Source organism: Cibotium barometz, chromosome 7 (genome assembly GCF_041138505.1).
Source record: "Cibotium barometz isolate CiBa-2024 chromosome 7, ASM4113850v1, whole genome shotgun sequence".
Taxonomy (NCBI): Eukaryota; Viridiplantae; Streptophyta; class Polypodiopsida; order Cyatheales; family Cibotiaceae; genus Cibotium; species Cibotium barometz.
In genome coordinates, this window is record NC_141052.1 from 41048350 (window position 1) to 41064145 (window position 15796).

Here is a 15796-nt window from a genome sequence, read left to right on the forward strand (position 1 = left end):
AAAAAGAGCCTGGAAGACCGTTCTAGACCGTATCGTCTTGAGGTCACAAATGGCTTTCGCATGGTGCTTGTAAGCATCCAGCCTCATGAATCTCCAAGTCACGACCCACCACTAGCTTCATTGAGTGCCATCACCATTGAAGGGGTGGAGTACCTCCTCATGTGTCGGAGATCTTGGAGTTGAGGGAGGAGAAACTCTACAGTATACTTGTGTGCTTGTGTGCGAGATGCCAATGCTTGGGGGGGTTCACCTAAAAATATGTAATTGTAGCACGTGAGTTCATCAAGAGGGGTATATTAATTCAAAAAAGTTACAGAATTACATTTACAAGAGGGGTTTTTTAACCATTTTTTTTTTAAACCATAAGTTTATGAAGAAAAAGGGGTCATTTTATTCATAAAAGTATGTAAGTGTAAGGGGTTTTGTTAATACCCCTTGAATGCACGTGATACATAAAATTTCTTAGAGGTAAAACCCCTCGAGTGCCAATGATCAGCTCTTGGACTTTGATCTCCAAGAAGCTCTATCACAGGTCGATGAGATTGGGAGATATGATGAAAGCAATGTAGATGATATCTCTTCTATTATCGCCATCCAAAAGCAGACTGAGGATGCGGCTCCTTAATATGAGATTTTTTATGAAGTGTTTGAGCACCGGCAAGAAGAACTCTTTGGACCTCGAACACACCATGCCACACCTATCATCGAGTCGAACAATGGCAGAACCATTCCAAGAGCAGACCTAGAGGCACCCTTGTATAAGGAGCTTGAAGAAGCAAAGAAGGTAACTTCTTTTTACTAGATGATCCCCAAATTTGATGTGTGGGGCCTCTAAGCCATGCAAAGGTCCTGGCATGCCCATTTGGGGTACGTAAGGCATCAATCCAAAGGCTTGCATGAGAAATCCTCATTTTTGCAAAACCAAGATTTCTCATGCAAGACTTTGGGCTGATGCCTTATAGGCCTGAGATGGGAATTCCATTACATGTAGGGCCCCTACGTGCCTTGGAGGCCCCACTTATCGAATTTGGTTCCATTTTGAAAAAACAAATATGCCTCTCCCATGCATTACATGTTTGATGCTAACATTAGTTCTTATTGGTGAGTAAGAAATTGTGTTATCTTGATCAGTTTGTGTCAAGGCAGAGTGGAAGAACTCAGGGCCAAATAAGGGTTCATGAAAACTTGCCAATGATGTGATAGTCTTCCACAAGAGTTTCTCTCCAAGGTATGTAGGGGAGAGATAAATGAAGGATGAGAAATGAGGGTAACTTCCATACTTATAGATAAAAATTGTAAAATTGTTTTTTAAGGAATTGGCCTAATACATAATTTAACCAAATTTTTTTAATTTTTAAAAATTCTTTCCTTGATTAGAATGAGCTCAAACTCTATGTGTGCATGGAAGTATCATATACCATCTCATAAAAAAATCAACCCCATGAGAGGCATGTAGGGCCCTTGTTTGAAGGCTCGTGTGTTAAAAACAAGCAAGCCTCCACATGGGAACCTTTGTACAGGGACCTTACAAGACTCTAATGGGGCTGATATCTTATCAGGGCTATGTAAGCTACATGATCTATGTACATAATAAATTTCAACCCATTCTAATCACTACACACCATGCATCAATGTTTTCTCGAAAAGAAATATTATCATATAAAATAGCACCTGCACATGTATGCTCATGTTGTAAGACACATGATCTATGCACATAATAAATTCTAGCTCATTATGTTCACTGTACACCATGTATAAGAATAAACACTGACATTAGGACAAAATATTGGAAATAAAAATAACTTAATAGTAATTCCAAATCTAGTATATCGCATCAAGTACAACTAGTTGAGTAAAAATCAACGAAAACATAAAAACACAAAATGATACATGGGCATTATCGTAGTTCTTCAAACCACATCATGGTTAAGGTTGATGCATCATTATTGTACGAATCCTACGAACAAGATAGAGATCTGAGGGCTTGAGTATAATGCACCAGGCATGGATGGCTAACAACTAATAATCATGCATGAGATCCATCACGTAAGTTTCAGCTGCCTCTTGAAGAGCAAGCAATGCTTGGGTTGACCATCACTCCAAATTACATGCTTGATCTCTTAAAAACTACCTATAGTGATTTCCCCTTTGTAGATCTTGTAATATTTCTCACACCAAACTCCAAAAATATGCCTTGGGTATAATCAACTCGGGACTCTTTTGGAACCTCCTAATTTCACAAAGAGCAGCAGTGCCTGGTCTCCATGTTCTCTTTTTATGTGTACTTGGAGCAAGGGGAGAAGCTTTCCCATTTGGAGGAGCTTGACTTTCATCATTGTCGGTGATAGCATGTTCACTAGATATGGCTAGATCCGGGTGAATGAATTGGTGCCTTGGTATGTGCCCTCTATTGAACCCACGTGCTACACTTACATATTTATGAGTGACCCCCCTCTATTGAACCCACGTGCTACACTTACATATTTATGAGTGACCCCACCCCCCCCAAGTGCGCTCGATGTTTCCATTTTCTACCAACTCTTCCTAGGTTGTCAACCATTCTGTATGATGTTCTCTAGCCATGCTATTTTCATATCTTGATTGTCAACCATTCTGTATGATGTTCTCTAACCATGCTATTTTCATATCTTGATTTCCTCACTTCATATATTGCCCTGCAAATAGCTTCTATATCATTGGATTTGGAGTCTATTAATTTGTCCTCATACCTTATCTCTATTCTCCTATACCACCATTGAAGTAACTGCCTCATAGGATTGGAATCATTGATTCCACCTCCATGTGATGTTGTTTTTTTTTGGACTTTGCATCGAGCTTGCTAGTGAGATTGCTCCATGCCTTATGTGGACCATATCGTCAAACTTCCTTGTTTAGCAAAGTATGAACCATGAGTCTCAAGTATGTGCTCCATTGAAAAACATATGATCCACAATTAAACTCAAAATATTACATTCACATTTTAATTGTAACAAAATGGTGGTGCTCTTACCATATAGTGTGTAATACAATTTGAAGTCCATGCCTACATCATTGAATTATGGAAGTTTACTACCGCCTCTTTAAATGCATTGGCATCATCCGAATTGAATGTCATATTTCGTAAATGTGGTGCCAATTTATTGAGTGCAATCCACACATTTGCCTTTTCTATACATATTTGTCCCCCATTGCTCCAATTAGAGATAGCCATGTGTATTTTTTTCCATGCTTCATACTTCCCCAATCATTTTACAAGCAACTTACCATCTTCATCTCATGGTGGCGATAGAAATTCTTAGACTTTTCTCCTCAAAACAAGGTTTTCATGGCAAATTTTTACTCTTCCCTAACTTTTTCTCATCCTTTTTTTATTTCTTCTTGTCCCCAGTGCAATCCAACATCAGATAAGACTTGTTCTACCTTCTTGCATGTTGCATTAGCATTTGAAATAGGCTACATCTTATAGGAAAAACACACGTACTCAAACACCAACTTCTCTATTATCCTAACTATGAAATGTAAGGTGCATAAGTGGACCCTTGTCTCAAGGGTATTTCTAAAATAGGATCCCACTTAAGATTTAATGGCACCAGCATTCCATTCCTTTGAACATGTTTGTTGTCATCCGTTGAAGCACCATGTTGTCTCGTCCATGCAATCTAATGTTTCTTTCCATTCTTGCCTTTCTTTATGGATTTCACACAATATAAGCAAGGGAAGTCAACTGATGCTAAATTTGAAACACCAAACATACATTCCAATGTCTTTGAATCGTCAACACGATTCCATTCTACCTCGTATTCACCAAACCCATCAACATGCAAAACTTCACCATTGTTTTGTCATCAAAAAATCTTCAGTACTTCATGGTCCTCCTTTGGTACCTCAAATGAAACCACCCACCATATTTCATTCTTTGATAACACATTGAAATATTTTGGATGCTTTGAAGTGCATGTATAACATTAACAAAGTAGGTAATTCAAAGTCTCCATGCTGTATTGCAAGGAACTAGCATGGGTCCTAGACAACAAGTAGTGGAAGAGAGTACCTAACAGAGACAGGGTTGATCCCAAGTTCAAAGTTGTGCTTGAGATCCCTTTATGCAATGTACACATATGCACATTGCATGCATTATTCCAAATTATTAAAAATCTAGTATTTCTTTACATTGGATTTGCTTGGAAGCTTCATCTAGAGAAACATAAAAAGTAGGCAATCAAGGCATTGGAAAAGGTACTGTCAGACATTTCTCTTCATGGTGGAGATGTCCACATAACCAAGGATTTAAAGAAATCAACAAATGGCAAAGAAGTTCCTATCAAGCCATCCATCGATGGTGTCAAAGCTAGAAGGTTTTGTCACAACCACAAAGCAAACAAAGACTTAAAAGACAATCAAATTATGTTTCTAGAGGTAGATATAGCCTCTAGAAGCAAGTCCACAATGCAGTGAAAGACCATGAAGTAAATGCCTTGCACAAAATGCGAAGACAAAAGTATGGGAGTCTCTGGATCAACTTTTCATATTTTGTGATGACAAGCACACTTAGAGGAAAGATTACCATCGGACATTTGAAGAAGAGTTGAAGATCTTTGGAAGAAAAAGCATGAAACACGCTTCGACAGACTACAATATAATGCACTACATGGTAACAAATTTAGTATCTCTCCTAAGTAACATACAATGTAATTTCACACTACAAAATAACATCCTATGTGCAGCATATAATCTACAACCACCTGCCTTATTTCACAAAGAAGTACGGATGCCCTTCAATTTGGTCACAAGGGATGGAAAAGTTTCACTACATAGCATGCAATGCCTTCTTTAGTCATACATAGCATTTTGGAGGAGTTAAGAAAGTAAACAGTATGAAAGAAGTTTTTCAATGGTTTTACCCAGGAATCCTGTAGAGATTGCACATTAAAAAGACATTGGCAAGCTCATGAGTGAAAATAGCATTGAACATTGTTCAAGGCAACAAAGAATACAAATCTTGCATAATTCAACAGGTGTAGAGAAGCATGCATAGTGGAGGCAAACAAAAACCATCAATGGGTAGACATATCCTAGATAGAAATAAAATCATATCAAAGTGCAATGTACAAGTATTCAAGTTCAATATTGTCTCCAAACATAACACTATTTTGAGAATTGTCTACCAAGTCATTACATGTATTGCTATACTATATTTGTTCCCATAATCTAGGAGGGGATACTCTCCTGGTTATTTTTATTGGTGATATCTTTTTCTTCAATGAACCTTGTTCTTTTGGAATTTCAATGATAAGATCTCCTTTCTTTTGATTTGATTTCTCCTCTTCAATTTGCAAGATCTCCGGCTTTGCTGGGACTACCTCTTTGTATCTAATAAGATGGTGCTACCCAAAACCATCCAACTGCAGAGTGTCTATTATGCCATTTGAAAGTGCATAGGCAGTGTAAGTGAGGTAATATCCTGCTCTTGAGAACTACTTGCTTGGAAAATAACCAAAAGTATTGAGGGCACATATTTTCTCAATGAGAATAACCTTGCTCTTTTGGTTATTGATTGTATGTCCTCCAAGAAAGTGAGATAAACTTCTGAAAATAAAATACAGTAGCTTCCCCATCATTGTTAATATGCCAATGTAATAAATTAAGATCTTTGCAGATGAAATCTTATTGATGTAGTGAGAGAGAATGGAGAGTTAATCATGGCCCCTCTCTCTACTCCCAATTGATCTCAGAAGAAAGCTATCATCTTCAATAAGCGACTGCAGTGAGTGACCAAAAGAAAATTTTAATGAACACCTAAGTAGCATGACAGCCTGACACTCCAAGGATAAAAACACAAACCTTCATGTTTTCATCTGCTTCCAAGTGTTTGTATGTCCACAAGAAAATTCTTCTTTTTGAAGATTCTTGTACTTCTTCATCCCACTTCTTCTCTTTTCCAAGCATATCATACTTGAGATGCCTTTGAACCTGCTCAAAGGTGTCATCACCCATCTCCCCACTCTTCCTAAACCTAGCAACCTATTCAAAACACAGTGCCAATGACTCCTATTTGTTGAAGTTATCTTCCAGGGTGATGAAGGGATCCTCCTCATTAATGAACCCAAAATCAAGAGTGCAAGACTGAGAAATCATTTTTAGTGCATAATCCTCCTTCAAGTTTAATATGCATTGTATATCATACAAAAGGACATACTCCACATTTCAAATGTCAAATGTTGGGAGCAGAGGGACAACATGATTGCAATTCTCAATATACAGGGCTTAAACATCCTTTGCTAACTTCAATGTCTATGACCTTAAAGCAATAAGGTCCAGAGCAGCAACCTCTAGCTTATCCTTCTCAAAGTTGATGTCCTCCTCTACACCCTACTCCTCAAACACTTGATCTTGATCCTTATATGACTCCCTTGCTTCTTTCACTTCCTCCAGATGTTCCTCCTCTTTTGTCTAATCTAAGGGCTCTTTAGCTACACCTTGAAGACACCAAAGGTAGATTGCAAAAGATAGACTCTTTTGTCTAATCTAAGGGCTCTTTTGTCTAATCTAAGGGCTCTTCAGCTACACCTTGAAGACACCAAAGGTAGATTGCAAAAGATAGACACTCCTCAAGAAGCGTGCACTTTCTTGGGTGAATGCAGCACCTTGCCTTGGCGATCTCTGGGGCAAGTGTTCATATCTTTTGGTCATTGAGTTCCCATATCCTTGATATGTTATTATATGCTTGATATGTATGCAAGATTTCTCCTCAATACATATCCTCCCTTGCCCTGTCAAACCTTGGAACAATTTGACCTCCTTAGCTAAAATTCCTTGTGTTGATGAACGATTGATGCCTAGTTCTGTTCCTTGTTGAACATCTCAGGAAATATATGGAAGTCTTCATGGGCATTGCTTCTTTGTAGGAACTCAAACAGCATCATGTCACATGCTTCCATCCCTATATTTGAGAAGGAAAACAACTAGCAAGGAACAAGACAATAATTAAGATATGACAAGCTCTACCTTCTAATTTGGTGCCCTTAAGTGTAAGGGAACTTTTTATCCTAGGCTATTCAAGGTCCTTCTCATTTCCTTTTCCCTTGATCTTTTGTCTTTTTTCTATAACATTATCAAATCTATCTAAGATACCATGCTTAAGAGTCATAATAATGCAATTGTAAACATAGAAACAAGTTTAGGACAAAAGCACTCATTGTCTATACAAATGATCACCACGGGAAATGTGGTACATGGCTTTAGTATCTGTATTTGCCTCCAATAGAGATGACCATAACACCTTTGATTCCACAGGGGCTTCACATATTGTGAGGAGATTCAATTTCTCCAATGTTGTAAATCTTTTGCTATCCCATTTTAATGATAATACTTTGTCGCGCCATGCATCCCCAAGTCGAGGGTCAATGATATTGAGAGTTTTTTGGATGGTTTGATGAATACGAGAGTTAGTTTAGACAAACCGTAAACAACGAAATACCTCACTAGCCAAAGAATAGCCTTACCTTGCATATCCGGTCACCATAATAATGTGATGCAAGGGACTCTACCACCTTCTTCTCCTCCTTTTGTAACTCTTCTTCGCTTATTGTCACCCTTTTAGATCAAGCTTCTTGTTCAAAGCAGTTGTCATATGAACCTATGGGACCATGGCGATTGAATAGGTAGTTTAAAAATCACATGAAGGAGAATCATGGACATTCAAACAATGATTGCAAAGTACTTACATTGTAAACAAACAATGATTGCAAAGTACTTACATTGTAAACAAACTTTGCTAAATATCTTCATGTTAATGGATACCAAGGCTCAGCACCCTTGGTGTACTTCTTCCTAATATTCATAATGAGCCACCAATCCCTTTCCGAGAGTCATGCATGTGTACGATGACTGAGCCGCACATATATTTATACAATCGACAATCTCATCCCGCACATATATTTATACAATTGACAATCTCATCTCACACATATATTTATACAATTGACAATCTCATCCCGCAAGAAGGTAGTGGGAACCAAGGCATGTGTATTGAGACTAAGACAACACAACATGTTAGTTCCCATTAATTATTTACATTGAATTAATGTTAATTATAGGGGAAAAAGATACAAGTTCATGCGCTGCAAACTTGAGAGCAATGTAATTTTGCTGACCTTGCATAGATCAATGATCATGCAAAGGACTCGGTAGTGTTTCTCCTTTGTCATTGAGAACCTCTCATTGATTGCCACCAATTGGTGGTTTCCTCCCATACATAAAACATGTGATTGGAGAGAACTGAGAGGGCCAAAAATTGAGTGAGCTCATCCTCAAACTCCTTGTTAATCTCTTGCCATAGGGGATCCCAAGAAGACATTACCACGTCTGTGACCATGGCTTCCTCACGGGAGCAAGTCCACAAGGACACAATGAATGCTCCCTTTTTAGGGACATATCCCTCCTTCCCAGGTGCCACTTTCAAACCCGACAAATCTTCTCAAATGCCCCTCACTTTAGCATGTGGTAATAGCTTACTTAACGGAATTGGAGTACATTCATGGAAACTGAATAACCTGGTTTTTATCATGATGTCCTCCCCTTGGGCAAGGTACAAGTTTGTTTCATGCCCCTCATTAGGAATCTCTAGACAAACTACGTAAGGCACAAATGTAAGATTTACCTCATGCAGCATGAGCTCATTGTCTACCTCATGTTGACATTGTGTGGCATTTTCATCAAGCACTAAACTCTCCACCTCACCCCCAACATCTTCTCCAGCTTGACTTTTCACCACATGACTGACTTGGTCCATGTCACTGGGTAGAGGTGCAAGTATACTTTTCTGTTGTGTTCTCCTTCTTTTGCTTTTATTTTTAGGACTATTACTAAAAACAAAAGAAAAAACATTAAGCCAAAATTACAACACCAACTTCTAAATCAACTATGCCATGCATTCCTATATACCAAGTTAAGAAAAACAAATAGAAACCTCTTCTTAAGAAATCTTGAGCTTATCCTCTAGGGAGTATACCAACATGGCAAGACGATCCATTGGACTTGGCAAGCTCTCTATTTATCATCTTGATGGCAACAAAAAAAGAAAGCCCTCAAGCTAGTCCATGACCCCTTCTCCATAGGCAAAAAAAACAAACAAACAAACAAAAGGCTACATCCCTTATGCTCCAATGGCACCAATCCTTAGCCATGATATTCTTAGCCAAAAATATCTTCTTAGCCCCAAGATCTACATGGCCTTAATCTCTTTCATATACAAGGTCTTTTAGCCACAAAAATAAAAAAAAATGCCCTATGGCTGGGTAGGTTGCGCTATCTTCGCGGCCTACATAGGGCATTTTTTTAATTTTTGTGACTAAAAGAGCTTTTATATGAAAGAGCTTAAGGACATGTAGAGCTCAGGGCTAAGAAGAGATTTTTGGCTAAGAATATTAAGGCTAAGCTCTACATGGCCTTATGCTCTTTCATATACAAGCTCTTTTAGCCACAAAAATTAAAAAAAACACCCTGTGGGCAAGCCACGCCAGTACAGCCTACCCATCGCGCGTTTTTTTATTTTTTTGGCTAAAAGAGCTTGGATATAGAGCATTCAAGCCATGAATAGCTTGGCTATGGAGCATTGTGGCCTCTCCATAGAAATAATGGTCAAATGCCTCACAAGCCCCTTTGCTCCATGCCCTTAAGCTCTACATAAATATAAAAAAATGCCTTACACCGGTGCGGCTTGCCCACATGGCATTTTTTAAATTTTTTGAATGCCCATAGCAAGCTATGCAACTATGCTCATAAGCCCCTTTGCTCCATGCCCTTATGCTATACAAACATTAAAAAAATTCCTTGTGAGCAGGCCGCACCAGCACGGCTTGCCCATAGGGAAGTTGTTATTTTTTGAATGCCCATAGCAAGCTGTGCAACTATGCCCATAAGCCCCTTTGGTACATGCCCTTCTGCTATACAAAAATTAAAAAAATTCCCTCTAAGAAGCAAGCCGTGTTGGCGTGGCCTACCCACAGGGCTTTTTTTTTTATGGCCATTGCAGAGCTATGCAACCATGTTCATAAGCCCTTTGCTCTGTGCCCTTATGGCATTCAAAACATAAAACAAATGCCCTGTGGGTAGGCCGCACCAGTGCAACCTGCACATAGGGCATTTTGTTTTATTTTTCGAATGCCCATTGTAGCTATTTCTCCATGCCCTTATGATATACAAAAATTAAAAAAATTCCCTATCCACAAGGCATTTTTTAAAAAATTTAAAAACCCTAATGCAAAAGAAATAGGGCGCAACTTCTCCATTTCTCCATAGAAATTTTAAAAAATGCAACACACAAGCATGGCAAGTATCTTGTTTCTTGGTCAGATGGGCCCTGAACATGAACCCCATGTGTTCAAAATGTCAACTATGGGCCCTAGAAGTGGGCTTGACTTGGTTAACAGGATGCGACCAAGTTGAAATTTAGAGAGCATGTGGATTCATTTTGACCATGTGCATAGAGTGCAAGGTTGACCAACCATGTCAGCCTTCGTGTACGATCCATTTGTGAGGGAGATTCTTACCATTGCCACTTGTGAATTTAGGGTCGAGGATATGAATGCCCAAGTAAGATTCTAGAGGATGCTTAATAAAGTGGTTCAAGACAATGGGTTTGCAAACCCAGAGTTAAGAGGTTTCTTGGCAAATGAAGCCAATACCAACTGGATTGTAGTCTCTGCACTGTTTACTTTAGAGGGGTGAAGAAGAAAATGCCAGAGAAGGAGAGGTCATTTGTATTCCATTGGGAGCAGATCATGGTCCGACATATAATGAATTGTATTAGGCCGGCTTTCCAAGAGGAGCATAAAATATTGTGCCACAAATGGAGAAGTTCTCCGTCAATAGCAAAACAATGAAAGCATGATATTTTCAAGTTCTCGCATGTAGGTCATGCAAAAAAAGATGAGATACCTTTATTGGAAACATAGCTAGCCTGCTGGGAGGTTAGAGAGTTTCACTTGGGTGCCTGGATTATAAAACAAGATGACTCCGGTGTATTTGTGCTAACAACAAAATTTTTTGAGAGCAAGCATGCATGCTAGTGTGGGTTGCAATTCAAGAATCTCCCTCTTTGATACAACAGCTACTGCAGACATGTCAATGGCAGTACTACAAAGTGTCAAATACAATGCATACTTGAAAGGCACTAATTCGGGGATTGGACCAAGCATGCAAGATTTGGTGCAAAGAGTACAAAAAGTTCAAGTAAGTCAATTGCTAAACGACTTGTTGATCTCACTCACTCTTCCATGCAAGAGATGGGGGTGCGTTCTCCAAAATGTGTAGAGACCATGCGAGCAAGAGGATTAGCGGACTTCTTTGGCAAATCTAGTAGTGGAGTTGGAAGATGATAGCCATAGGCCTAGTATGTTACTGTCACTGATGATAAAAGTAGAGTTGGGTCAAAAGAGGAGAAAGGAGGACAAGAACGAGACTATTGTTAAAGCCAAAGTGGCAAAGACAATGTGGGGAATTTGTCAAGCTGGGCTAGGAAAAGCAATGTCTTACTTTGGGATTCCACCTTGACATAATGCAAGATGTGGAAGATATATTAATGAGGGGGCTAAAGAAGTAGGAGCTCCAGCACCTTGTTTTTGGGGGTATTGGCAATGCCTTGGTGGAACGGTGGGAGGATTTCTTTGGTTTTGTTGATGAGAATCAAGTCATTGGGATGCCGGGACCCAATCCAAGAGTTTTGTTGGTGGAGGAGGGTACATCTCTTCAACCCCAGGAGATAGAAATGCGCACTTTAAATGGGTTTGTGTTGCAGGGTGTTTCTCCCCGTATGTCTCCTTTGCAGGGTACCACCACCAATACGGGGAAGGTTCCTTCATCCTTTCGATCCAAATTCAGGCATGGAAAGACTGTCAAGTGGAGGAACAAATTGACCACAAGGACTTTCATGACAATATTCAAAAAGGGAGAACAATGGATGCACAGGTCATTAGAGAAGCACCTACAGTCTGTAATGAGTCTCATGTGTTTTATGTCAGCACAGAAGGGTCAAGGGTACTAGGATTGAACTATGCAATTAGACAATCGCTAAGTTTCCTAAACTCATGTAAAGGATTCTAGAAAAGAGAGAGGAAAAAGCTAACATTTTTCCCATGCAAGAGTTGATTTTGCAGCAATGTGATGAGCTATGGTGGATCAAATACAAGAATCAACATAATTAGCAAGTAATTAGAAGATAATTAAGATGAGATTAGTGCATAATTAATCTGCTTAATGTAGGCATGGATACTCAAAAACCAGCAATTTCTCATTAGGCCAATGCCTCAATTTGTAGGGTTTACATCCACAAGATACCAAGCATCTAATCCCACTGATTTCTCCTTGATTTGTGCCACCTCCCTCTTACATCTGGGGACACCTTTTCCTAGAATCTTTCCACACCCCTATATTCACTCATGCTACCCTTAATTCTCTCATCAGTAGATTCTTCTCACCTTTTCACTGCTACCCACTCAATTACTGACTCCCTTTTATGATCTCTAGCTAAGGGCTTGTTCCCGCACACACCCATTCACTACCATATTTCAACACCTCCCCTCAAGTGAATAATTCTGGCACACCTGGACCCTATACCAAGTTTCCCTCTTACTTGGTAGCCTCCTGCGACGACGAGTGCCTCAAGTCCCTAACTCATAGTCCCTGACACTCTCTCTCTATGTGTCCAAGGCTACTACAAGTGCCCGTGACCTTGACTAAAGTACTCACACATACATCTACCACATGGCCTACATGATCGGTGGCTCAGAGGGTGGTTTTACTCTGTTGAGGCATGTTACATTGGGTTGTGGGTTTTCTCTCTCAAAAAAGATATCATGCCTCCTCTACCTTAGGAGTCTCCATGAAGTTTGCTGATGTCAATCCTTCTTCTTTTGGTTTGCTGTGGCGATCTCTAGCCATGTGTCATGGCTTCCCACAGTTGTGGCAAGTGAAGGTCCTTCCTCCTCCCCTACCTCTTCCTCATCCTCGTCCTTATGCGAGTCCTCCTTGGGTGTAGAGTGTTTTCTCCTCTCCAGTTATTAGTTCCAATCCTTTCTTCTCTTTGACCTTGTTCTCTTGCTCTAGTAGAGCTCCTTCTATCTCATGCAGCTTCAAATCTGGTACATTCTTTAAGGTTGCCACAATGTTCTCATACTCTCCCTTGTGTGCCTCATCATCTTCTACTTTCTTCCCAATGTCTTGAATAGGGTTAATCATTACAAGGATTTCTTTGAAGTACAATACCAAGGATGTGATTTTGACTATGGTTGTGCTTTTAGAGTTGAGTACCATACATGTGCATTGTAAGTACAATTTTGAGAATACATGGATGTGTGTGAAGCACAATGTGACAATGATGTGACTGTTTTTCCTCTTCCTTTTCTTTCCCTACCCTTCATAGGAACATGGATTGACTTGATGGTATACAAGATTGCTTGAGTAGATGAAGCCCAACATGACATAGATATGAGAAAACATGAGAAGCATGTGATCATGTAGTGATCCATGTGTGAGCACAACACAAGCAACATATAGGGTTCTTACAAATTTGAAGAAGAGCCTCAAAATTCTAAGATTAGTCCTCAAATTTAAAGGATTATGGAGTGCATTTACACCCATAATGCCATGTGTCCTCCTTCTTTGAGTGAAAGTCCACCATCTAAGATGTGTTCATTGTGAGGCACAATGAGGAAGCTTTGAGCTTTGGACATGTGTGTGAGAGCCTTAATGAGTGGCCTCATTATGCTTGAAGATATGTAAGAGCCCAACAATCAATATTAAAGCCAAAAAAATGGATTAGTGGTTAAACCATTTTTTTTCAAAATTTGGAGTTTTGGCTATGGCAGCCTGCACAGATAGGGCTCTGGTTTTTTCTTCTGTGTCACCAGCTCCCAAAAATATCTAACAAACCCTCTTGAGGGCACCTAGGAGGGGTCCTAGGGAAGCTCTAGTTCATAGGGTTTTCCCCAATTCCATATGTGGAGATCAGGCAAGATGTACGACCAAAAATCGCTGATTTGGGGAAAGATGTAATGATGCCGTTTTGCGCAGACTTTCTTGAGCAATTGAAGGGCCACACCTATGCACCCAAATGTGCTGGAGATCCCAAGCTTGAAATCTCATCAAATGGTGCAATATAGCTTGTGTTTGAACTCCTCCACCAACTTGCTGTCCCAGACCAAGTTTCAGGAGAGTAGGTGAAGACAATTAGGAATACCTAAGGAAGGGGATTAGAGGCTTAATGAAGCATGATAATGGAGTGGATTAAGGATAATGATTCAGTCTAATCGAGGGTATAGAAGGCCTGAGGGAACCAAGCTCTGATACCAAGTTGATTTTGCAGCAATGTGATGAGCTATGTTGGATCAAATACAAGAATCAACATAATTAGCAACAAGTAATTAGAAGATGATTAAGATGAGATTAGTGCACAATTAATCTAATAGCTTAATGTAGGCATGGATACTCAAAAAACTAGCAATTTCTCATTAGGCCAATGCCTCAATTTATAGGTTTTACATCCACAAGATGCCAAACATCTCATTAGGCCAATGCCTCAATTTATAGGTTTTACATCCACAAGATGCCAAACATCTAATCCCACTGATTTCTCCTTGAATTGTGCCACCTCCCCTACATTTGGGGGCACCTTTTCCTAGAATCTTTCCACACCCATATTCACTCATGCTACCCTTGATTCTCTCATCAGTAGATTCTTCTCACCTTTTCACTACTACCCACTCAATTGCTGACTTCCTTTTACGATCTCTAGCTAAGGGCTTGTTCCCGCACACACCCATTCACTTGCATATTTCAACAGCAAGCATATTTACTATATTTACATCCAGGTGCTTGGCTTGGAGCCTATGGCACATGAGTTCATGCACCAAGCTACGCTCACTAAGGTGGAGTTGTTTCAAGCAGCACTAGGTGTGAGATGCCATAACATTACTCCTTAATATTGTCATCCTGATCCATCTTGGTATTTATGTGCCACATTTTGGGGCTCCACTGATATTCATCCTTGCCATTGCACCTACGTTATTTAGGTGGGCTATGCCTTCCTGTCCACATTATGTTTTTGTAATCCAGTAGAGTTGATGCATTTTGAAATTTGCCACTTGTGATGTTATTAATAAGGAAGTTTGAAAACTATCATTTGATTTCTTGTGTTCTCTTTTGTTGTCATATGTTTGAATCTCGATACACATGTCTTGGTGTTGGTTCAGACTCTGACGTGCTCACTGTGATGGTGTAATTGATTTGTGTTGAAATCCATTCCTAGATGTGTATAATTTGTGTTGCACATTACTTTAGTGTTCTCATTACTGGCCTTAGCCTTCTTGTGTGCTTCTTCCTTGAAATGTGTCACTTGATTTTTTCCTCGCTTGAAAAGTTTTTCTCAAAGAACGGGAGGACCCCAAACCGTCCATGTCAGAGTTTGTTGATATTACATGAAAGATACTTTTCTTCAAAAACGACACTATATCTGTCTCTCCCTTTAAGACAAATGGTTTTGAATGAGCTTTGGAAATCCTCTTACTTGCATCCCTAGATATTGTAGATCTCCATCTAGACCTTCGTTTCCATATGAAGGCATCTCTTGGTTCTTCTTGCATAGTTGTACTACCTACATCCTCAAATTTTGCATGCATATTTGGACATGACTCTCTTGGTTATGTTGTGAGGTGCCCTCAACTTCTTCCTTGCATATTTGAACTTCTAGAATGTTTATTTTCTTCTTGTGTTTGTAGCCTAAACCCTGTTTGCATAATAA